General features: G+C 44.0%; 1 long non-coding RNA gene across 1 annotated transcript; it reads right to left on the bottom strand.

The window, feature by feature from the left end:
• Positions 1–313: 313 nt before the first annotated feature.
• On the bottom strand, positions 314–1,914 carry LOC125517271. Its single transcript, XR_007287533.1, has 3 exons — positions 1,644–1,914; positions 1,232–1,555; positions 314–414 (listed from the first exon to the last, which is right to left on the bottom strand). It is a non-coding gene; the product is annotated as an uncharacterized LOC125517271 (long non-coding RNA).
• Positions 1,915–11,639: the final 9,725 nt, after the last annotated feature.

Genomic DNA, 11,639 nt, shown 5'->3' with positions numbered 1-11,639 from the left:
CCAGGCATAAGGCCGAGCCTTCCACCCTTTACCAAGTATATAGATGCATTAAAGTAAACAAGATATAATAATAATATCCCAACAATAAACATGTTCCAACAAGGAACAAACTCCATCTTCACCCGCAACTAGCAACGCTATAAGAGGGGCTGAGGAAAGCGGTAACATAGCCAAACAACGGTTTGTGGGGAAAGGTGGTTTAGAGGCTTGACATGGTAATATGGGAGTCATGATATAGCAAGTGGTAGGTATCGCGACATAGCAATAGAGCGAACAACTAGCAAGCAAAGATAGAAGTGATTTCGAGGGTATGGTCATCTTGCCTGAGATCCCGCAAGGAAGAAGGACGAGTCCATGAAGAAGACAAACGGACATAGTCGAACAAATCCTCACATCTCCAGAACGAAATCGAAGCTAACACGAGAAGAAACCCGGAAAGAAGCAAAGAACATAGTAAACAACCACCACATAAGCATGGCATGATGCGCAAACAAGTATGATGCATGTACGGTTTAAATATGCATGGCATGGCAAAGTGCACAAGCAAAACTACAAGTTAAGTGGAGCTCAATATGCAACGAGTTGCATATTGACGGAACACCACATTTGATTATTTAGTTCGATCTCGTTCATGTACCCAACAATATTAAATGTTATTAAACATGGCAAGAGGTGAAGCATATGAAAACTACCTATCTAGGCAAGTTTAAATGAGGTCGGAACAACAAACAACAAATCCGGAAAATCCCCATATGCAAATTATGGATTTGGTACTGTTCTGCCCTAAACCATATTTTAGAGTTGTTAAACATGCAAAGTAAAGCCACCATGTTAAACTAGGCATTTTTCTATCCCATTCACATATAAAGATTGTTAAATTTGGAGCTACGGTTAAATAGTTCTGAATTAAAACATTTTAGCATGGCATTTAAGCAAATAAATGCAAACAGCAGTTTAAACATTTTAAACATGCATGAAAGTGACATATAATGAAACTAGACAAAATTCTAGGCATTGTTCATATAAGGTTTGTTTAATTCTGATGCACGGTTAATTAGTTATTATATGCATGACAACTAGGGGTTTTTCTATAAAAACTGCAGTCTTTGGAAATTAGCTAAACGTCCAGAACGAAAAAAAAGATGTGGGCCAAAACTGGTGAGCGCAGGATAATATGCAGCGCCCAGGGCGTCACATAACAAACAGGGGGGGTGGGCTGGCTTGTGCTCACCTCGCGGGCCTTGGGGCCAGCGGATCTGGTGGGTTGAGCCTGCAGCAGGGCGCGGGGCGGCTGGGCCACGCGCGAGGAGGAAAAGCTGGCCTGAGCAGCCTTGGACGAGGAGGAGGCCGAGGCGGGCCCACACGGGCGTGCCTTCGTCCTTGTACGCAACCGACGATGCAGGAGGCAGGGGTCAACGGCGGCGGCGGGATACGACTGGGGCTCGCCGGATCCGCGAGCGAAGGCGTCGGGGCGGCCAGATCTGAGCACGGGAGGTCACCGGGGTTCCGTTCTTGGCCGGATCGAGAAGACGCAAATCACCAGGGCGGCGAGCTCCTGTGATGGATACAGAGAGAGATCAAGACATGAGGAGGAGAAAGAAGAAATGAAGGACGGGAGAGGAAGACGGCAGGGGCGAGGCGACCTGGTCCGCTACCGTGGTGGCCGACGGCGATGTCTCCGGTGGTCGGCCGGCGCGAGGGAGACGAGGTGAGGAGGAGGCGCTTGGGTGGAGGGGTCGAGCGACGGGAGGAGCGGGCGGCGACGCGGTTCTTCGTAGATGGGCTCTCAGGGCCCCGATCTGGGTTCCGCGGGCCTTGCGCGAGGTGGGAGACAAGGACGCGTGGTTGGCGGCTCAGGTGGTCGTGTGGCCGGTGGCTGCACGCCAAGTGGCGGCGGGGCAGTGGGGAAGAAGGGCTAGGGGTAGGTTTTAGACTAGGATTAGTCCGAAAATGGACTAGGGGGGTCTATATATAGCAGGTTTTGCTAGGGTTTGGGTCTAAGGTGTTTTGGGGGCTTCAGGAACCCTCCGATCGTGATCGTGTGGCTCCGGACAGAGGGTGGGAAACTAAGTGGGCTGTAGGTGAATGGTAGTGGGCTGAGAGAAGAAAAGAGAGAGAGAGAGACACGGCGACTGTTTCCGGAGACCGAAAACATCCGACGTTTGCCCGGCTATAATGCCGCTATAGTTATCCGTTGGGGCATCAAACGAACTCCGAATGCGATGAAACTTGGCAGGCGGCCAATCTACACTATAACAACACCGCATGCCAACTTTCAACCCATTCCGAGAATATTTTCCGGCCACTTATAAAATACTATTTTGGACATGCCGAAGGCGCGTGCGAGTGTGTCTGGGCTCAGAACGGACAACAGACAGAACTGGGGAAATCCGGACGGATGCAAGTTTTGAAAACATGATGATGCAATGCACATGATGACATGGCAATATTCAACACACAAGCAAATGACAAGGCAACAACAGCGAATAACTGGAAGACACCTGGCGCATCGGTCTCGGGGCATCACAACACTCCACCAACACGAGAGGATCTCGTCACGAGATCTAGGATGGCACCGGAGAGAAATGAAAGAGGAAGAGAAGAGGTACAACTAAGTTGCTTCTTTGACAAACGAGTGAAACCACGAACCTTGGGAGGTTGAACAAATTGAAAGAAAGAATACAACGAATATGAACAAAGTTGAAAACAATCCGGTAGAAAAGAGGAACAAGGAACATTACGAGAACCTTGTAGATTGAAAGACATAAGAAAAAGGTTACAATGGATAAGAAGTACATGCAAGCACTCCGATAGAAACGAAATGTACAAGGAATGATAAGATCAATTACGACAACACTCCGGTTAAATGGATAAGCTAGAAAAGAATATGATCTTGGCAAAAATGAGTTGATGGGACGAAGAGAGTAACAACACAATGCCTCCGGAAGGAAGAATAGAAGATATATCATTGGAATAACAAAATGGAGAAGAAAATGACAACTTCTGCCACAATTGAGCTTGGAAAGCACCCTTCCAAGAAGGTTATAACGGAGTTGTTGGAAAACCAACAATGAAGAGAGTAAGCTTGTTGTGGGCTTATGGAAAACATCTCAAAATTATGATAAATTCTGCCACTAATGGAAACAAAAGATTGGATTGATATGAACAAGGAGACGAGAAACTTATCTCACCGGGAGGATAAGTGAAGAACTTGGGTCATTTGTAAGCACCATAAATAGCAAAATCCTTAGGGAAAGCTTTAGGTGGAATATAACCCAAGATAACTCCAATGAAGAGGTAGATTGGTTGAAAAGATGTCTTGAGCGAAGAGAAAATGATGGATTTAAATATTTCACTCTTGAAAACTTGCGAATCATTAAACCCGAAGTGAAATTATCAACAATGACATAACACCACCTCAAAAGATAATATATGAAAGAATTGCACTTCAGAATGCAAGATGAAGAATACTTGAGCTCCTCTACAAAGAATCTCGATGAACACTTCGAAAAAGAATTAAATCCTTGATGAACCAACATGTAGAGCCTCCGTGAAGAACTCTGGTAACAAAAGGATGATCAAACGAAAGGAAAGAGAAGTTGAAAACACAAGGTGAAGCCTTGCGATGGTTTAGATGGAGCTTTGAAATGATATTACAAAGAAAACTTGGAACTCCAAAAAGAAAGATGAACAAATGAAATCAAGAATTTTGATGAACCTCCGAAATAAGGAATTAATCACTTGGATAAAACACGAATAAGAATTACGTTATGCGTGTCCTTCACCAATTTAGATTGATGACAAGCAATGGATTTGGCATACTACTTATTCTCGTAGAAAGGATTAAGATAGATATAGTGCCAACTTGAGAAAGTCTTCAACGAACCACCGTTAGGATTTGAAAGAATGAATGAATTGATATGATAACCATGGAATAGAACTCTTGAATGAACCACCATAAGAATTGAAAATGAACGAAGAAAAGATAAAGAACCACCAGGAAGAATTAGAGAACGAATGAAGATACTAGAGGGAATTTAGATACAAGTGAACGAAGAGATCGTGAACTGATTAGATAATACTTGAATGATGCACCGGTAAGATTTCGAGAATGAGAGCTGAAAGCTGGAATGAACAATTCTTCTGAAATGATGGGCTCCATTGGAAAGAAATGAAAACAACTCATGAAATGCTCCAGATGGATGAAAAGAATTCTCACAATCAAAACAATTATGAGAGGATGGCATAAAGCTAGAACCACGAGTCTTCAAGAGAACGGGTAAGATTTGGAGGAAAAACTCTTCTTCGGTCTTCAAAATCTGAGAATGACGATGAGATACGTCACCATGAATTATTGAGGCACTCCGGAATGAATAATAAAAAGGTTGAACCAACGATGAAAAGAATTTGAAAGATATTGGAGAAAGACATTTGACTGATGACAGTTCATTCTTACGTCAAACTTTGAAAGAATTTGAGGATAGCATCGGGAAAAGAAGAGTCAGGTAAGATCCTGGGAAAAGACCTGTGGGTTAGGGCCCACTCAAAAGATACACCGTAGAACGATTTAAAAGAGAGAATGCACCGGTTGAATTAAATGGCTAGAATGAGATAACAACCTCGAAATAGGTTGAACTGATCTTGAATGACAAGATGAGCCTTCTGAGATATCTTCAGCACTCCGGAACAAATGAATAGCGAGAGGTGAAAGATTAAGAGGTGCACCGATATGAGAAAACATTTGAAATAAGGAAAAAACATGATCGACAAAGCTTGAATTGAATCCACCAGATGAGAAAAGAGAACGGAGAATGATGATCTTGAAGCTCCATTAGGATCTTCCTGAGAATCACCGGGTAAGAATATTGATGGAAAAGAATGGAGAGACTTCACATGAATAAAATGGATACTTGAATCAGAAATCTGAGTCCTTGAAGAAAAAGGGTGGGTGGGCGGGAAAACAAAGGCAACTTGGAGACGGATGAAACAAACACCGTTGAGAATACTTTAGAGTTGATCTTGCGGATGTTGAAAATGATCGGATCCACTTGAAGAGAAGCACACCGGTTGAAAAGGATTGACATGACAATTTCGATTATCATGAAGGATTAGTATTCACATAGGAATATGAGAACACCGCTTGGAAAGGTATGGAATCAACACTTGACATTGAAGCAACTCGAATACCACAAACCAAAACAAAAACAAAGGATTGGCTTGTAGAATAAGCTGGAAACAAACATATGATAGATCCCATATCGTATCATGTGTCTGTTGGAAATATATCCTACATGATACTTGAATTCCCACTTATAAACTCCCAAAACTTTCCGGTTATGCAATCAGGTGTTGGGGATACATGGGAAGCATAATATCTCACCCAAACTAGCAAATCCTACATCCAGCTGTATCCATCCTTCAACACATAACCAAGAAACCTTCGGAAATCATCTACCTCAACCTTCGAAAAGCATCCGTTATATGAGTTATGGCAATACTCCCGAACTCCCGCCCCAGTACTGGGTAGCGTCGAGGTTATCTCACCAACAACTGCATAAAAGAGATTTTCGATGTCGGCGAAACTAATCTCAGGTATTCCAGAACTGCAACGATAAAATTGTGACGAGAACACCTCGGAGCTCAACTCCCCGGGACACTGCCACAACCCCTAAATGTCAGGAGGCACCAAGAACAATGTTCTCGTCACAAAACCATCGGAACGATTCCAAGATACCCGCGTGATCCTAAAAAAAATTCATGAAATTTTAGGAGAGAAGAGTCAAAACTCTACGTCAGGAGGCCTCACCAGAGCGACGAAGGGACTGAGGAGTAAAAAGAATCCTACTCTCTGATATATATAATCCTATAAGACTCAAAACATTTTTCTAGACTCAACAACGCCAATGATTCGATCAAGCAGGGGGCTCCTAAGTCGGGGAAGGCTCTGATTACCAACTTGTAACACCCACGATGCGGCTATATCCCCCACGTGTCGGAGCATGACTTAGAGGCATAAACACATAGTAGGCATGTCGCAAGAGGGGTAATCTTTACACATCCCATGTACTGAATAAGAAAGGGATAAAGAGTTGGCTTACAATCGCCACTTCACACCATACATAAATATAGCATTACATCATCCAGAATACAATCAAGGTCCGACTACGGAACCAAAATAAAGAAAGACCCCCCTAATGTAAAAGATCCCCGATCGCCCCGACTGGGCTCCACTACTGATCAACTGGAAAACGAAACAACACCAGAAACACGATCTTCTTCGAGCTCCTCCTTGAGCTCGGTTGCGTCACCTGCACGGTATCATCGAGCAACTGGTTTTGGAAGTAATCTGTGAGTCACGGGAACTCAGCAATCTCACACCCGCGAGATCACGACTATTTAAGCTTATGGGTAGGAAAAGGTAGTGAGGTGGATCTGTAGCAAGCACTAGCATATATGGTGGCTAACTTACACAAATGAGAGCGAGAAGAGAAGCAAAGCACGGTCGTGAACTAGAAGTGATCAAGAAGTGATCTTGAAACTACTTATGTTCAAGCATAACACAAGAACCGTGTTCACTTCGCGGACTCCGCCGAGAAGAGACCATCACGGCTACACACGCAGTTGATGCATTTTAAATAAGTAAAGTGTCAAGTTTTCTACAACCAGATATTAACAAATTCACATCTGCCCATAACCACGGGCACGGCTTTCGAAAGTTCAAAACCCTGCAGGGGTGTCCCAACTTAGCCCATCACAACCTCTCACGGTCAACGAAGGATATTCCTTCTCCCAGGACGACCCGATCAGACTCGGAATCCCGGTTACAAGACATTTCGACAATGGTAAAACAAGACCAGCAAAGCCACCCGAATGTGCCGACAAATCCCGATAGGAGCTGCACATATCTCGTTCTCAGGGCACACCGGATAAGCAATCCGTACAACTAAACCAACCCTCAAGTTTCCCCGAGGTGGTGCTTCAAGGGGCTCTAGTTTGGACCAACACTCAGAGGAGCACTGGCCCCATAGGGGGGTTAAAATAAAGATGACCCTTGAGTCTGCAAAACCCAAGGGAAAAAGGCTTAGGTGGCAAATGGTAAAACCAAGGTTGGGCCTTGCTGGAGGAGTTTTATTCAAGGCGAACTGTCAAGGGGTTCCCATTATAACCCAACCGCGTAAGGAACGCAAAATCAAGGAACATAACACCGGTATGACGGAAACTAGGGCGGCAAGAGTGGAACAAAACACCAGGCATAAGGCCGAGCCTTCCACCCTTTACCAAGTATATAGATGCATTAAAGTAAACAAGATATAATAATAATATCCCAACAATAAACATGTTCCAACAAGGAACAAACTCCATCTTCACCCGCAACTAGCAACGCTATAAGAGGGGCTGAGGAAAGCGGTAACATAGCCAAACAACGGTTTGTGGGGAAAGGTGGTTTAGAGGCTTGACATGGTAATATGGGAGTCATGATATAGCAAGTGGTAGGTATCGCGACATAGCAATAGAGCGAACAACTAGCAAGCAAAGATAGAAGTGATTTCGAGGGTATGGTCATCTTGCCTGAGATCCCGCAAGGAAGAAGGACGAGTCCATGAAGAAGACAAACGGACATAGTCGAACAAATCCTCACATCTCCAGAACGAAATCGAAGCTAACACGAGAAGAAACCCGGAAAGAAGCAAAGAACATAGTAAACAACCACCACATAAGCATGGCATGATGCGCAAACAAGTATGATGCATGTACGGTTTAAATATGCATGGCATGGCAAAGTGCACAAGCAAAACTACAAGTTAAGTGGAGCTCAATATGCAACGAGTTGCATATTGACGGAACACCACATTTGATTATTTAGTTCGATCTCGTTCATGTACCCAACAATATTAAATGTTATTAAACATGGCAAGAGGTGAAGCATATGAAAACTACCTATCTAGGCAAGTTTAAATGAGGTCGGAACAACAAACAACAAATCCGGAAAATCCCCATATGCAAATTATGGATTTGGTACTGTTCTGCCCTAAACCATATTTTAGAGTTGTTAAACATGCAAAGTAAAGCCACCATGTTAAACTAGGCATTTTTCTATCCCATTCACATATAAAGATTGTTAAATTTGGAGCTACGGTTAAATAGTTCTGAATTAAAACATTTTAGCATGGCATTTAAGCAAATAAATGCAAACAGCAGTTTAAACATTTTAAACATGCATGAAAGTGACATATAATGAAACTAGACAAAATTCTAGGCATTGTTCATATAAGGTTTGTTTAATTCTGATGCACGGTTAATTAGTTATTATATGCATGACAACTAGGGGTTTTTCTATAAAAACTGCAGTCTTTGGAAATTAGCTAAACGTCCAGAATGAAAAAAAAGATGTGGGCCAAAACTGGTGAGCGTAGGATAATATACAGCGCCCAGGGCGTCACATAACAAACAGGGGGGGTGGGCTGGCTTGTGCTCACCTCACGGGCCTTGGGGCCAGCGGATCTGGTGGGTTGAGCCTACAGTAGGGCGCGGGGCGGCTGGGCCACGCGCGAGGAGGAAAAGCTGGCCTGAGGAGCCTTGGAAGAGGAGGAGGCCAAGGTGGGCCCACACGGGCGTGCCTTCGTCCTTGTACGCAACCGACGATGCAGGAGGCAGGGGTCAACGGCGGTGGCGGGATACGACTGGGGCTCGCCGGATCCGCGAGCGAAGGCGTCGGGGCGGCCAGATCTGATCACGGGAGGTCACCGGGGTTCCATTCTTGGCCGGATCGAGAAGAAGCAAATCACCAGGGCGGCGAGCTCCTGTGATGGATACAGAGAGAGATCAAGATATGAGGAGGAGAAAGAAGAAATGAAGGACGGGAGAGGAAGACGGCAGGGGCGAGGCGACCTGGTCTGCGTGGTGGCCGGCGGCTACGTCTCCGGTGGTCGGCCGGCGCGAGGGAGACTTGTAGCGACCAGACCTCAAACAGTCTGATCTCTGTGCTCCGGTGTCATCCCTGGATCAGTAATGCTGACACCACACAGTACTCGAAGGATTTATAGCAGAGTAGCAATCACACACTTATTACATCGAGTGTCTCAAAAGAGAACTTATTACAATAAATATGGCTTAAGGCCATCTAATAACGATAACAGCGGAAGGCTTGGAAGATAAGTGAGTCCATCAACTCCAACGGCATCACTGAGTATAGAATCACGACCTAAAAACTCCTTAATTCGTCGTCTGAAAAGTCTGCAACATTAACGTTGCAGCCCGAAACGGGTCAGCACATGGAATATGCTGGCAATGTAACACATAGAGAGTAATGGAATGAAACAGCTATACTATATGCATATTTGGCTGGTGGAAAGCTCTATGGTTACAGTTTTGCGTAAAGCCAATTTTTGCCTACTTCAAAGGAATAAATTTATTTAACTATCATGGTGGTTGTTAAACATTGAGAATGGTTGACAGCATTCTCAATCCCAATTAAACATCATCATTAAACATAACCCAAGAAAATTAATTTAGAGTAACATGTTGAGATTCACATGAAAATCCAGGTACTAGATTCTCAAGATGTCCATAACCGGGAACACAGCTAACCATGATTAGTTTATTACACTCTGCAGAGGTTTGTGCACTTTTCCCCACAAGACTCGATCGCCTCCGTTTGGTTTCTCGCACTACATGGTGTTTGAGAAGACGGATGACCGAGACAGTCTTTCAGAAGCGCTAGCACCTTACGATGAGGTAGACCATACCACCTACATCCCCTACATCTGCTAGTCTACCACTATAAGAGTTCACACAACTTAGTCAACTATGCTAGAGCCCATAATAGCTTGTGGCTGCACACGGAAGTTTCTAGTATGAATAGTCTCATGATCCCTTTGAGCCTGGGCGGCGGTCCAAAAGAAAACAGGCAAGACCTGGAATACCCAGGTGCCTCAGTCCACCCAGATGTGTGTTTAAGTTGCCAACTTAGATAAACCATTATTTAACAATCTCACATCTGTCATGGATTTCACTCACCCAATCCACGTCTACTAGCATAGCATGGCATAATAAGCAAACGTAGAAGTAACTCCCAAAGGTTTGAAAAAAACAGGTAATAGGTACTACCTCAACTACTTCCCATCCCACAATTTAATTAGATCCTAATCATGCAATGTGTGAGGATTGATCTAATGCAATAAAACTGGGTAGTAGGAAAGGTATGATCAAAGTGTTACTTGCCTTGCTGATTGATCCGGGAAACCTAGTGATTCGAAGTACCAAGCGGCGCACTCCGGGTACTCTATCGCAAGCAAAAAAACAAGCATACAATAAGTACTCATCTAATGCACGAGTAAAACTCGAATAAGAGATCTAACCAGAAGGTTCAACTTAAGAACTCCGGTTTGCAAAAAGAATCAAATCGAACGAAGCAACAAAAGTCAAACGGCGAAAGAAAACAAATTCGTTCTACTAATCTGGATATAAGGCAAATTTTACAGAAGCAAAAACTTGCTTAAGTTGGTTAAACAGATAGAGGGTTTCGAGACGAAACTCCAGTCGCTTGAATCGCCTGATTCCGATAAACGAGCGAAAAGTTATACTAAAAGGAAAATCGGATCAGGAATCGCGATCAGAAAAATCGTGGATTTAATCCGAGAAAAAGAAAAACGACAAACGCTTGCTGGAACGAACAAATGGACGAACGCTCGCTATTTAAATAAACCGGAAAAACTGATCTATTTAAAAAAACGAAACTAAAAAAACCGACGGAAAAACCGAACGGTTTTTCGAAGAAATTTTTTTAAAAAAAACCGGCGCGGATTTCGAGGCGGCGGTGGCCGCTAGCGGCGGCGGCGGCGAGGCGGCGCGGGCGGCGGCTGGAGCTAGGGGCGGCTCGGCTAGGGTTAGCTCTGGCTGGGCCTCCCCCCGGCTTAAATAGCCTAACGGGCCGGGAGTCCTAGTCGGACACGGCCCTAGGTCGGTTCGTTTTTTAAATAATTACGCGCAGAAGAAAAATAAAAAGAAATACTAAACGGACTCCAAAAATTCCGAAATAAATTTTCACGGGCTTCTAAAATCAAGCCGCACAAGGTGAACATTTATTTGGGACCTAAATGCAATTTTGAAAAACGCACATTTTTCCTAAATTCAAATAAAACACCGAAAAACTCCGAAATAAAATCTTATTTGATTTTATTATTAAATCCTCAATATTTCTTTATTTTGGGAAAGTCATTTTATTCCCTCTCTCATATTTTTGTAATAGAAATAATTGATGATAAAATAAATAAAATCAAATGATCCTATTCTCAAAATTTGAGAAAACTCAAATATGAAAATAACGAAATCCCCAACTCTCTCCGTGGGTCATTGAGTTGCGTAGAATTTCTAGGATCAACCAAAATGCAAAATAAAATATGATATGCAATGATGATCTAATGTATAACATTCCAAATTGGAAATTTGGGATGTTACAGAGACGAGGTGAGGAGGAGGCGCTCGGGTGGAGGGGTCGAGCGACGGGTGGAGGGGTCGGTGACGCAGTTCAGCATAGATGGGCTTCCAGGCCCTGATCTGGGGTCCGCGGGCCCTGCGCGAGGTGGGAGACAAGGGCGCGTGGTTGGCGGCTTAGGTGGCGGCGTGGCCGGTGGCTGCGC

This window comes from Triticum urartu, chromosome 6, assembly GCF_003073215.2.
Source record: "Triticum urartu cultivar G1812 chromosome 6, Tu2.1, whole genome shotgun sequence".
NCBI lineage: Eukaryota > Viridiplantae > Streptophyta > Magnoliopsida > Poales > Poaceae > Triticum > Triticum urartu.
This window is presented reverse-complemented; position numbering and strand designations above follow the sequence as displayed.